The sequence below is a fragment of the Gobius niger genome (genome assembly GCF_951799975.1).
Source record: "Gobius niger genome assembly, chromosome: 23".
Classification (NCBI taxonomy): Eukaryota; Metazoa; Chordata; class Actinopteri; order Gobiiformes; family Gobiidae; genus Gobius; species Gobius niger.
In genome coordinates, this window is record NC_136874.1 from 11967832 (window position 1) to 11982426 (window position 14595).

Sequence of the window (14595 nt, forward strand, 5' to 3'; positions counted from 1 at the left end):
TAAAAGCTTCATCTGAAAGGGGGTTAGTTGGTTATTCTTTGTGAATCTGTGGCAAAAAATGGCTAAAAACATTAGCAGTTTTTTTCCACAAAGTAGGAATGGCTGGTTGGCCAGGCTACATGGGGGCCTCTATTTACTTCTTATCACATTATCTTGATTATTTGTACCCCCTGAGTGTTTCTTGAGAGCCAACAAGTGAGATCAATTAGGGGGTTATAAATAGAGTTGCACTTTTGTGCACTTTGTTCTGCCCAATACTATCAGACATCGAAAGCCTAGCAAGAAGGGCCTGTTGGAGACCTTTTGGGAACACCAGGAAGCATGGGTGAATGTAGTGCGCTTCCAGCCTACCCCTTGGCAGCTGTGGCTACAACAGTAGTATAGAGTGACTAAATAATGCAATGTAAAGCGTCATTAGCGCTATACAAAACTAATGCATTATTATTAATAGGTTTATCTTCCACTATAGCTTGGTCCAGCTCACCTATAAGCCTAAACATGTGTCACAAGCCCAAAATTAATTCAAAAATAAGTATTGAATAGTCCTCTTAAAAGTTGGACTATTGAAGTACTAATGATGATGTACTTTGACTGCAATAAACTCACTCCACAGTGAAGGGCATGATCGCAGTATAGTCATAGATATTTAGTAGAGTTCTTTACCTTTATCCATTGATTGTCAAAAAGAGGGAGGACCTTTTGCTTTCCCTTTGCTAAGAATGCAGCGAGTGGTAAAGGCGACTGGCCTTTTCTCTGAATGCAATTGTCCTTCCTCTGGTCTCACTACCCCAAAAATTACAGTTATTGTTTCCGTCCAGCTCTTTACCTCAAGTGAATGATATACATTTAAATATGAAAGTCCACATTTTTTACAGACAGGGGCAAGACCAAAACACATGTGCCCAGGATACTCTTCAACTTATTCCATTGGCCCACTTTAACCCCTGAACATCGCATATTTGATCCTGATCTTTGGACTGTTGTCAAAGCAAAGGTGATGTCCCGCCCCCAGCCAAGACATGGGTCAGGTCTGAGGACGTGTGAGAGTTGAAAAGAGGTCATTTTCACCAATAAAAACCACGCCGATACATAAGTGCTTTTCTTTTATTCCACTCTGTTCTGTTCCATCCCGGCCGTCCCCTCCCGCCTCGCCGTCAGCGCTCCCCCGCCGCTCCCATCGACTCCTCCAAAACCCGGCCTCTCTTCATCCTCCCCGCTCTCTCCATTACCGCGGCCTCACATCCCGCGCTCCCCGGCGGGCCAGGTGCTAATGGCTGCGGCCCCTTTCGCCTTGACCCTTCTCCCGAGCGCTCTTAGCCTCGGTAAACAATTCACAAGTTGACAGAGTTGGAAAGAGGGCTCGCGGAGTGCTTGAAGAGATGGAGTTTATTGTCTCGCCGGTAAAAATGGTGCAGTCGATAAGGATGGATTGGGGACTTAACCAACAGGGCTGTTCCAGAATGACTTTCACTTTGGGTTCTCTGCCGGGATTGTTAGCTCCGAGAAAATAAATCACTTCTTTTTTTATCACCTAGCTACAGTACATGAACGAAAAGCAGCATATATAAAGGAAATCATTTGCTTCTACCAGAGGATTTGTACATTTATAAGTTCGTTTCAGTTTTTTTCTTGAGCACAACTCCCTGTCCACTCTCCAGTTCCACGATTTGAGCTGGGTTTCCATCATTAGCAGCAGTTATTTACCCAGTAATCGTAGCTGTAGTTGGAGAAAGCGGCGTCCAAAATTGGCGAAAGACGTCAAGGATGATTTATTGAAATGCACGCTCACAGCGGTCCCTCGAAACACAGATATATATCGCTCTGATTACCGCTCAAAACTGTTTTTCTTTGCAGCTGTCTCATGAATTTAACAGTATCTCAAAGCTTGATTTGTGATTTAATGCATTATTTCATTACGGTCTTTTATATGAACAGGATGAAAAGCTCGTACACGTCTCGGCACTCCTTTGATAGAGCTGTGCAAGTCTTTGCAAAACGTCCATGCTGTCTAGAGATTAGATCGGGCCCAAAAAATTCAGCCCGACCCGACCCGAGCCCGCGGGCATAAAGCCCGACCCGACCCGAGCCCGACCAATTATCGTAAAATGTAGACCCGAGCCCGAAATAAACCCGACGTTTTGACGTTATTTTTTCATTTTATTGCTGCCAGAAGCGCGGCGCCTCGCAGCGGGGGTGGGGGAGGGTGGGATGGGCTCGCGCACACATGCACCGCAGCTCTGCCCAAAAGGTACGCAGAAGACCAGACCGGACAGCCCGTGCGTGGAGTGCTGCAGAGTCAGACCTGACTGAAGCGCGCAATCATATTTGTGAGATTGATGCTGCGGGCGGGGGCGGGGCCACGTTCACGTGTGCACTGCATGCTCTGCTCGCGCTGCTTAATAACAGTTGTTACTAAAGTTTATGTCTTTCCACAAGAGTAGTAAACTATTCGTCCATTTTAAAGAAGGTTATGATCAGATTTCGTATTATTGAAACTAAAAAAGTGATGCGTGTATCTTATTCGAGATTTTAAAAACATTGAAAAAAATTAAAACCCGACCCGACCCAAACCCGACTCTCATGCATAATATCTCGGGCCGGGCTCAGGCTCGGGCCTAAAATCCAACCTTTAATGCTGTCTCCTTAGTTTAAAGGGATAGGCCACCGTTTTTCCATACTCAGATATGTTCTTACCTGAGCTTAGACGAGTTGATACGTACCTGTCTGGTCTTTGTGCCCGTGGAAGAGCTTGGTCACTTCCAACGTCACTACCGTTTGGAGCCATAGCCAACTCGTCTGAACTCAGGTAAGAACATATCACAGTATGGAAGAACTTTGTGCCCTCAGTCACTGAAAAAGACCAAAGACGTTGTTAGCATTTAGCCTCTCCCAGTATATTCCTATGGCTCCAAACGGTAGTGAAGTTGGAAGTGACCAAGCTCTTCCACAGGCACAAAGACCAGACAGGTACACATCAACTCGTCTAAGCTCAAGGAAGAACATATCTCAGTATGGAAAAATAAAATTACTGGCAGTGAGCTCTGTCTAAAAAACTTCTGAATACCTAAACCGTAAACTCGCTTTGATCATTCTGAAGATAAAACAGTTGATCTTTTTTGTGTGTTCCATAAATGACCCATTAAATCCAAGGCGAAGGTGAAGTTTGTTGAAATGCTAAACGGGTGTCATTTGGAGGGCGGGTGATTAACCTTTCAGTGCCGGTGCAGCGCGTCTGAAGCCTCTCTAAAGCGGCGCGAGTGGCTGCCTGGGAAAGGGCCGCCGAGCGCTCCGCATCCAGGGTTCGAGCGCCTGGTCAGGAACGGCGGCCTCCCCCAAAAAGCTCTTCACGCGCTGTTGACACCCGCGTCGAGTCCGCTCGCGACCTCGTGTCGGCCTGACATTCAGATTCTGCTCCACAATTAGCGAGCGAGCGCGGCCATCAGGGAAATGTCAGCGGCTGCAGGGAGCGCTAAACACACACCGGCGGACTTTTAGGAAGGATCGTTTACGTTCTCCTGATCCAAAGCAAAACGGGAAATGACAAACGTACAAGTTTTGCTTCTGTTTGGTCGACTCTCTGTGGCCCAGGCTCCATAGTCAGTGGGACTTTGTTTTGAAATATTGTTGGCTGGACTGGGTTGACTGACTGTGATCAATAACATAGGTTCACGTCACGGAGGCAGTTACATGATGTAATTTCCAGTATGAACAGCTATCAAAGGCATTATTTCTAGTCGGAGGTTGGAAATTGACCAGTTTGCAGGCAATGAATCTTAACCTCTTCACTCCCACCTGAACATGTTTTCTCCAAATTCTCCAAATCTGAAAGCTTCTTCAAAACAGAGGCAAAAAACGAGAAGAAAATGAAGATGTAAACGCAGCAAAAAAAAGACAAAAATCCAGCAAAAAAGTGACAAAAGAGCAGCAAAAAAATGATTAAAATCCAGCAAAAAAGACAAAAAAATCCAGCAGAAAAATGAAAAAAATCCAGCAGAAAAAAGACAAAAATCCAGCAAAAAAGTGTCAAAAATCCAGCAAAAAAGTGACAAAAAATCCAGCAAAAAAAAGAAAAAAAAATCCAGCAGAAAAAAGACAGAAATCCAGCAAAAAAGTGACAAAAGAGCAGCAAAAAAGTAATAAAAAAGTGACAAAAACACATAAGGGAAATAAAAAGTGACGACAATGGCAAAGAGGAGAGAATGAATTTGGTTTTGGCTGGTGGTAGGAGGTTAAAGAAACAGGCCACCGTTTTTTTCCATACTGAGATATGTTCTTACCAGAGCTTAGACGAGTTGATGCGTACCTGTCTGGTCTCTGTGCGAGCCCTGTGTCACGCAAAAAGACCTAAGTCGTGAACCTGTCCCAGCACATTCCTATGGACCCAAACAGGAGTGAAGTTAGAGGCGACCAAGCTCTTCCACGTTTTTTGTCCCAGGGTCTGGACATATGCAGTCATTGCTCTTAACCATGTAAAACATTAGCACAGGTAGATGTGTTATTTCTATTTATTTAAGATATTAAGTATATTTAGATGATGAAAAGGCTTAGGTGTCTGGACTAAAGATTCTGGAGGTCCAGATCTGGCCCCACTTCCACCAGTTGGGGATGTTCTAGAGTCATCTTCCCGGATCTTGTTTTCGTGTGTTTTTAGTGTAAACAAGTGTTTTTTTGGTGGAAGTCTCTGTAAAAGAAGAACTCCACATCATGACCACACGGGGATCATTCCCCGATCGCGCCCAGCAGGGGATGAAGGAGTGAGCTTTTCTGTGTCACATCAGAATTTCCAGACTAAAGCAGACCCCAAGGAAATGTTGTTTGTGTCTTGCCTAAATTTACAAACAGTTTAGTCAAATTCATTTTGTATTACCAATCTCAATTTGCTGTAAATATGCTACATTTGAGCCATTTGCTAACCTTGATATTGAACTTTTGATATTCCATCTTAGAGTTTCAAAAGATTGCAGCCACTTAACAAGACTTTGAACACTTACAGATATGTCCTTTCCTTGCACCAGCAGAATATTTTGGTCTAATTTCTCCTCTGCTGCACAGTCCCAAATCCACTCGTACTTTTCCCAGAGAAAGCATCTAAGTGTGATAATTTGCAAGCTTCTCCTCGCGCTCCTTGTTACGCCTCGGTTCGAGACGCATTTTCCCTCCTAGTTTTGCCGCAGCATCAGCGCGCTCATCATGTTGCTTTGAAAGGTCAGCAGTAAACACAGACTTTGAACTCGGGAGTGCGCCGGCACTGGGGAAAGTTTAAAGAAGTCGCGGCTCTTCCTCTGAGGAGGGAGCTTTCTGCTTCCTCCACAGAAAAAAGAAAAGAAAAGAATGGTTAAAAGAGAGATTTGTGCCTTTTGGTCAGAAAGACAGGTACTTCCTCTGTACAGGAAAGAGTTTTTATTGTTTGTAGTTTGTGGGAGTAGCACGTCCTTGAATAACTCCTGCGGTTGCAGTCTTACAGCTGCAAGAGAGTTGTTTGTTTCAAGGAACTTACTTTTAACTGTTAACTGGTCACTCGCACCGGGGTATTCTAAAGAACCGAAAATGTCCTCAAACCCAGGCCGGTCAACGGTTTTTAAATTTGTGAGATGGAAAATTCCTGGACGACTGTTATTTACGAAACATTGACTGTTTGAAACAAGACGTGTCCAGTTGTCTTGATTTGTTGAACTTTGCTATTACATATAGATACAGACGACAATGTGTCATACAAGGGGGCGTGGCCTCGCCAAGGGGGAAGGAGGTGTGTTTTAGGAATCACCATTTTTTTCTCTTTTTAGCCGTTTTCTGGCAGACTATTAAAGAGGGGGTATTATGCTTTTTTCAATCACATGGCACCAGTCTATATCACACTACAATGATGACCAAACCTTCTGTTGGTGTGTAAATGCAGTAAATTAGAATAACTGCCTTGTATAAAATTGCCCTCTCAAAATGGCTGTAGCGAATGTCTTGAAATAGGCCTCTGTCTCTTTAAGAACCTCTGAGCCTTTCAGACACGCCCCCTCCACACGCTGTCTGTGGCATCAGTGGGGAGGGGGTTCTGCTGAGGAGCAGTGGTTGGTTACTCGGCTGGTGACGAAAGCTCGGAGGCGTCTCCAGGAGGTGGGGGCGTTCCTAGGAGGACTCAGGCAAACCTATCCCTAAAATGGCCGCCATGAGAGTCTTTACAGATTACTCAAAAATATGTGAATGTGCCAAGGCAACACTTCAGGCATGTTTTAAATGAGGGAATGACAGAATAACATGATGTAAAGCTTGAAAAAGTCGATCTTGCATAATACCCCCCCCCCCCTTTAAGATATTTATAACATACCAATAAAGTCAAACCAAAATCTGGTCCTTATGAATGTTTTTTTTCACAGGAAAGAAGTGAAACTGCACTTGTAGCTAATGTTAGCATGTAGCATGAATCTAACGTTAGCTTCCTGGTTAGCATTGTTAATTTATTTAAGTATTTCAGGGCTGTTGAGTCACTTTGCTCCTCTCCATGTCCCTCCCTCTCCATTTTGTATTTAGTCGAAAATACATTCATAATTCAGCATTTGTGATTCAGTTGTTTGTTGTTAAATTGTTTTCTGTTCTGAAGCGTGGCTACTGGCATAATAATGACCTGTGACAGAGTGAAGCTAGAGAAGCTCGTCTTTACTCTCCAAAACACCGCACTGCTCGTCCATTGGCGTGGAAATGCTTGGTTTGGGAGAAGAAGATCAGTGATTTATGTGTGTCACGTGAACGCAACTTATTCAGTGTCCAGACACAATAAGTCGCCTCAAAACATGTCCAAAAGTATTGCCAAAGTGTCCCCATCAGCACTGGTGTCCCCGCCCTAAAATCATCCCCCATCCTCCTCCTTTGGGACCCCCCGAGTCTCGATCCTGGAGTGGCTGAAACTAAATGGACTCCTGCGTCCCCAGTCTGAGCCGCTCTCCCCTCGCCGGCCTGTCGCCCTAAGCCGGAGTGTATTAATGAACCGCGTGGCCCATTGATTCCTAATTCGTGCCGACGCGGACAGCGGGGATAAATATTTCGCGGCACGCTCGACTTTGGGGCTTATTGTAATCAGCAATGTTATCGATCGGCCCGTCTGAACCGGCCAGAAGTAATCTATTTTAAATACAGCGGAGTTAAATGGAAGAGTTTGTGCCCGGTACCAGTGTTAAAGTGAAGAGGGCAGATTGATACATCTTCTGTGAGATTTGGAATATACCACTTGTGTTTTTTTTCTTTTGGATATTTCTTTTGAACATTGTCAACTCCTAGACTGTTCCAGATTATAGCTGCATGAAACTGAATCACAATTGTGTTTAGTCCTGACTCTGGGAGTTCTCAGAGCTGAGATGGGAGCTGAGACCAGAAGAGCAGAGTTCTGGATGTACTGCAGCTGTCTGACAATAAGATGGCCGTTACACTAGTCTAACCGGCTGGAGATTTGGTATTAGTAGTTGTAGTAGTAGAGGTAGCACAGTCTCTTTGGCCATTAAATCCCAACCATGCATAGTCAGTGTTGGGTAGTAACTGAATACATCCATCCATCCATCCATCCATCCATCCATCCATCCATCTTCTTCCACTTGTCTGTTGCTGGGTCATGGGGGCAGCTGTTTGGAGCTGCCCAAATCACACTGCACCAGCCCCCTATGGCTCCTCCTGCAGGTGGTGGGTCCATGGGAGGACGGCCTCACGATTAAACTGGCCTGTTGGTCTCTCATAAGGGGCTTCTGAACCGCTCTTTGACCCGTCACCTATAGGACCTGTTTGCCATGGGAGACCCTACCAGGGGCACGAAGCCCCCGACAACAGAGCCCCAAGGATCATTCAGGCGCTCAAACCCCTCCACCACATTAAGTTGGCAGTTCCAGGAGGGGTAACTGAATACATGTATTTAGAATACATAATTAGAATACATAATTAGAATACATAATTAGAATACATAATTAGAATACGTGTTTTGGATAACTGTATTCAGGTACAGTAACTCTTTCATTTTAGGGCATTTGGATTAGAATAGATGGATGGGGAAGTCTGGGCATCTCTGGTCAGACTGCTGCCTCCGTGACCTGGCCCCGGATAAAGCAGAAGAAAATGTATGGATGGCTGGATAGATTAGAATACAAGTACTTTCTTGATGTCAAAGGAATACGTCCCAATGCTCATTCACTTTCATAATCTTTACATTAATAAGAGAGAACAGATCACAACAGCCGATTAAAGTTTACCTCTGTCCTTCTGGGCTGTGGGCTTTTCCAAATCGTTTTTTTTTTTGCATTCCTAATGGGTGGTATTTAAATGAGTAGTATTCTAAGTATTCAGAACACAGGACTCGGATTGGACAAAACAATGGAATATGTCACAAAAATCCATTCTCCCCAACACAGTGTATAGTTGTTTGTACGTTTTCTCCTGGTGTGTTCAGTGCACTGCGGGCTACTGGAGAGGCAAGGAATACAAAATGCTTACAAACTCCTGATAAAGAATTGATGATATCCTGAAATGCCACTTTAGAAATGTGTACATATAAACATTTCGAGTACGTTGCTTTGGTCTCTGAAATACAAGCCGCTTCAAAGTTAAAGTTGTGTGACATTTTTAGAGTCGACATATTTTTCCCCTATGTTTGCATTCCTCCATATCTAATGAACTTCTTTGAAACTTCGGAGGGAAAAAAAAAACGCACACCAATCTCCGCCATCAATCAATCTCATTTATACACCGAGTGCCACGAGCACCTTGGACCTTGAACAGCGCATATTTAGTGCTTAATTTAGCATTTTCCCAAAGATTAGGCTAATTGCCGAGGTAACATTAGCCTGGATGCTTACTCAACAGAAACCTCACAGGTTAGGCGGAGCGCGTGTCAAGCCAAATTACAACGTCAATCTACCGCTCGCACTTCGGAGGGAAATGCTAATGTTATTGAAAGAGTTTCGAAATTCCAAAGCGGTACAAGATACCCCTGGGGCGAGGATATTGAAGTGCATATCCGAAGGTCTCGTTAGCTCTCGAGGGGCGCTCACGGCTAGCTCTTGTCCGACTCCGCTCGCAATCTTGTCCTGTCATAAGTGATATCTTGTCGGCGGTAATTGGAGTCATTTTACGAAGATTGCCGCCGCCGCGACAACAATAGGCGCCTGTCCAATTTGTTAGCGCTGATTATGAACACCTGATGAGCGCGCAATAAGTAAAGCCCGAGTCGCCGGCGAGTGAGTGGCGTCGGGGTCATTTGTTCAGTGGACTGGACGGTGATTTGACACAACATGGCCGAACAAAAAGGACGTTTATTCAAGACAGGACAGCAACAGCGTGAGGGCGGACAGTGGAAGGCCCAGAGTAAGTGGTGTATGTGTAGTACTTCTAACCAAGGATGGAATGGAGCTTCTTTGGTAAAAAAAGTAGTTGATAATGACTAACGCCATCACATAAATGTTTTGCTGACTAACAGAAAGGATAAAGTCTGAAAGAGCTCTATATCATTCAAACTCAAGTGTCTGTACGTGCGGGCAAAGGTCCAAGAACCTGATCCATTGTTGGATTATGGGCTTTTAAAAATGTGGAGGACAGTTTTGAGTTTTGCCAATGACACACTATAACCAGGAAGTACAGATCTTGGCGCCTCAGCTGTAGAAACAACAACCTAAATGAACAGGTGATTACTCAAAACTATGTCTGTGTAGGTTGTCAGTCGTACAGGAGTTGTTGACTCATCTTCTGTACTCTGTAGTTGAAGTCTAGGACCTTTCGCCTGTTGTCCTAAAGGCTTCATCAGCAACACTGAAGTTTCCAGCTCAGATTGCTGACCATATATAGACCACTGGGAGGAGTTATGCTTGGCTCATTCCCTCCCCTTTATTAACGGACACGCTCTGTTGTGTGTAAACACCTTTGTAGTTCTAAGTCTGAACGACCCAACTCACACCTTTCAGTCTCAACGGCCCAACTCTCAGCTGATCACCGCTGATTACCTGCCTATTCATCTGTCCTGGGCTGAGTTTCACCCTCAGTACCAGATTTAATCTGAGACCTCCATTTCTGCTCATGAAAGGGTTCACAACTATATGGGAATGAATTTAAATACTAGTTATAGGCCTATTCATTCACAAATAATGATATTTTGCATCCACCTGACGCCATAGTCCCAGTATGGTAATTTCCTTTTTGGGAGAAACCCGGTACAAAAAGACCAGATACATGTAGTTGCACATGTGTAGACGGCACAAAACATTAGGGCTGTTAGGATTTCTGTTCCACTGTTGCAACAACACCATGAAGAGTTCATTTGCAAAAGCAGATATTGCTATTTTTACACACTTTGAGTAAATAGTTTTGGATATTTGTAACGACAGATGCCACTTATGAAAGTAAAGTTTTGTACATTTAATTAAGAACAAGTGACTTCATATATTTGTGGCACTGAAACAAATCAAGTCATGAAAAACACTGTATCACAGCCTGATAAATTGAGCTTTGAACCTAAAAAAAACAAGGCAAAATTTGAATTTTTACCGATTTGTTTTCTTATTAAAAAACTAAAGCAGCACCAATGAAAAAGTCTTTGTTATTAATATGTCAACAACAACAAAAAGCCTACACTTAAATCCGGGGTTATTATTTAGATTTTATTGCAGAAAAATGGCAATTTTGATGCATACAATGTTTAATATGAAAACATAAAATGACAGAAAACTTGCAATACTTATTTTTCCCATATTTATATCAGTAATGTTCAGCAAAAGTTTCAATATCTTTATTCTTTTTAATATTTTTTTCCCCTTGTTCACCTGCAGTGTCTCGCCTTGAGATTTGTGGCCCCTGACTATTTCTCCTGTCATGCAGACGCTCCCACATCACCATGCCCCTGTGAGCACGACCCCCCCCCCACACTCTCCCACACTGCGCCCCTCCCCTCCTGTTTGGCACTCATCAGCGAACAGAGCGGCCGCGATGAGCTGGCGAGGCCGGCCCGATTCAAGTGCATTAGACTGGCTGTTAAACAAGCGAACGCCACTTTGCCGAGGGATCGATAAAAACAGCGCGGCGAGGGGGGGAGACGCTCATTGTACTCAGCAGACAATGAAAAATTCCCCACCAAGGTCTAACTCCTCCAGTGGTGCGAGAGAATCCCGGTAATAGTCGCGCACATGGAGGCGGATTGAGTTAGAACGCCCGGGCCCCGTTAAAGCCTGCTCTCAGACAAATGCGAGTTGAATGGGACTTTTAAAGTGAAACACCGAGGGGGGGAATAGTTTCTCGCTATTATTTCCCTTCTTACTTCAAAGTATTCAAAGTTATTTATGTGATTGATTCCCAGTGTAGTGTGTGCAGGAAGATTCACTAGTGATGGCCGATTGAAGCCGCGTGACACTTAAAGGATTTCCTGGCAAGAGATTCGGAGCTTCAGAGCTGCTTCGTCCTGTTTAAACACTGCCCTCTTCTGGACAGACTTAATTACTGCGACTTCTCTTAAACACGACTGAAACGCCAACACGATCAAATCCATGTGTGTAGTAGAAGTTTCAGGCGTATGGAGTTTTCAGTTTTGCACAAGCTATTGATGCTTTATGACCACGACACTGGGGGCTGCCATTGCTGTAGTACCTCCATATCGCCACTAGGCCCCCATTGAAAAGCATTGGAGTTTCGACACCTTAAAAACAACTTTAACGCCTGGTTTCAATTTTTTCAACACTAGACTAGGCTAGATATTCCTCCTGAGATAACGCTGGGTTAATCACAATATATGAAACCAGGCTGGTTTTCGTAAGAACATTTTTTGAAATCTCGTTCTTAATGAGGGTCGGACTGTTAGCATTGGAGCAGCGCGAGCTACACGTCACGCAAGGGCCGAGTCTACGGTGAAGATCCCGCCCCTTATGCCCTTTTTAGGAACATGCTTCGTCAGAGCTGGGGAGGGGGAGTCTGTAAATCCGCCATGAATTCCCCCACGACCGTCGTCATTATGGTAAACGGGGAGGAGTGAGCAGAAGACGTCCATTATTTTTTACAGTCTATGGATCAGACCAATCAGAGGCCAGTCTGACCACCAGCCTGGCTCCACATCATGAAGATAGGTCCCCGAGCGCCGGCCCATGCTGGAGCTCCCTGCTCCTACAGGTCGCCCAGGAGGATGGGTCAAATGCAGAGAATGAATTTCTCTAGAGTATAATAAAGTATAACTATTAACTTCACTTACATGCTTTATTGGAAGTGGCATATAAACAACATGATCTGATATTGATATACAGTATAGTCGGATTTTTTATTTATTGTTCTCATGAGTGCAGAAACTAACCGGGAAAGTAAAAAAAGTCCAACCTTACAAGATAAAGATTGAAGAGCACATATCCTGCAAAGTTGACTTTTTTGAGCCATGTTATAACATTTATAGAAATACCTGGAGCAGTATTTCTATACACATATGCAGTTTTGAGTAATCCTCGGGGAAAGATGTTCAATTTACGTTTCTTCTTCTACTACGGTGTCGGCGCTTCTTTCTGTACTTCTTGGATAATGCAATACTTTTGTCTATATATCTTTTTTTTCTTTCTTGCTGGGTGTTTTTGCATTTCTTTTTGGATGTATTTATTTGGTTTCAGCAGGTTGGCTGGGTTTACTTCTTTCCCATAATGAAAGTAGTGAACACCACTTTGCCGGAGAATCGATGAATCCGTTTGCGTTGTCCTCGGCAGACATGGCCGCCCGCCCGCCCCCGCCGCGGCCTGCCTCCTCCAGTGGTGCGGGAGGACCCTGGTAACGGCCTGCACACACGGAGGCAGATTGAGTTAAAATGTGCGGGGCGGTGGCCGGGCGCGCGCCCCACGAAGCCGGCTCCCAGACAAATGTGAGGGGAAATCGATAACGTTGGACGGACTCCTCATCCATCATCCCGGGGCCGCGCTCCGCTGACACGCACAGATACACATGTGCGCTCAGGCTGACAGGGACCACCCGAGACCACCCCACATCGCACACAGCATACTATATCTCTGTCTGTCAGCCAGCACTGTGTCCGAGTCCGCTGGAAGAGTTTTCACCAAGCTGCATTATGATGATACTTACTCTTGGACTGGTTTAGACATGTTCTAGTCCTTTTGTCGTCACTGTGGCAACGTTTATGCTCCTTTATACTGGTTCAAGCTATGGTTTAATAACCCTTTCCTGCAAGTTATGGTTTGGCATCACAACATTTCTAAACAACCTATAGATACTAAGGCCAACGCATCATACAAGCGGGCGTGGCCTAACCGAGGGGGAAGAAAAACCCCTACTGGGAATCACAGCTTTTCACTCATTTTACCCGTTTTCTGGCAGACTACAAACATATTTATCACACATCAATGTCCAGCCAAAATCGGGTCCATATGTATGTTTATTCACATCAAATTGTTCAGTAGAAGCAAAAAAAATGCTAATGTTAGCATATGTAGCATGAAGCTAACGTTAGCTTCCTGGTAGGTAAACTCCGCCATCCTTAAGGTTAGGATTAAGGTTAGTTTGTTTTATGGGCAGTTCCAAAGATGCCGTCTGTATCTGTAGTTTTCAATTGTTGTTCGGGGTCATCTATGGTAACATCATGATGGTGACATCATCATAACCTATTGTCGCTGTATTTGAAGAATCCATCTTGTGCTGCTCCCGCCGCTCTGTTTGAACCAAACCAAAAGTGGAGTGCATTGATGCTAATTAATTAACAACGTCACCACAATGAGGAAAAAAAAGCTGCGCTGCTACATGCAGGACCAGTCAAAAATTTGGAAACCCGTTTTCATGTGTTGGGTTTTCTTTGATTTCAAGGCTTTTTACGTTGTATATTTTGACTGAAGGAACCAATCATTATGGAATTGTAATTTAAACCAAAAAAAGTTTTCTTCAAAGCAGACTTTTGCTTTGATTACTGCTTTGCACACATTTGACATTTTCTCAATAAGCTTCACAATGTCTTCACCAAAAATAGTTTTGACTCCACAGACTGTTGAAAACCATTTCAGGGACGACCTTATGAAGCTCACTGAGAAAATGCCAAGAATAAAGGGAGGGGATTTTGAATAATTCATACATAAAACATATTTTGAGTTACCCTTTTTTGTTTCCTTCCTGTCTTCGTTCATAGTTGAACGCCTCCAATAAGAATCACAGTGTAAATACTGTCGAAAATAAAGAAAACCCTAGACATAAAAAGTGTTTCCAAACGTTTGACCCGTCTTGTACTTTCAAACACACAGCATTTTCAATACTAAATATTTCATGGATTTGCTGTTCCAAAAGTGCGTCCTCCTCCAGAACGATTTAAGCCGGAGCGATCCCAGATTGATGTCAGTTCTAATATTATTGGTTGTATCCATCTGGTTCCTGTTGGGTGAATGGTTTGAACTGTGTTGGACCGACAGTGATCACATGACACTGTTGACCAGTATCCGGACACACACATGTTAACAAACAGTGTCATACCTCTTTCCTCAATTTTCCCACAAACTTCGAGCACTTTTTCGCCGACAATCCTTTTCACAGTAACCATGTTTTCGAGACTTGGATATTCAAAACAACGCATTCGTTTGTTCTGTCTTCTGTTAGCAGTGTGATCCCTCGACGGCCGCC

The 14595-nt window shown here is 44.0% G+C and overlaps 1 protein-coding gene across 4 annotated transcripts in view; it reads left to right on the plus strand.

The window, feature by feature from the left end:
• LOC306981807 (receptor tyrosine-protein kinase erbB-4-like) overlaps window positions 1-14595 on the plus strand; it is a 494462-nt gene that overhangs the window by 463606 nt on the left and 16261 nt on the right. The gene's annotated exons all lie outside the window — the stretch shown is intronic.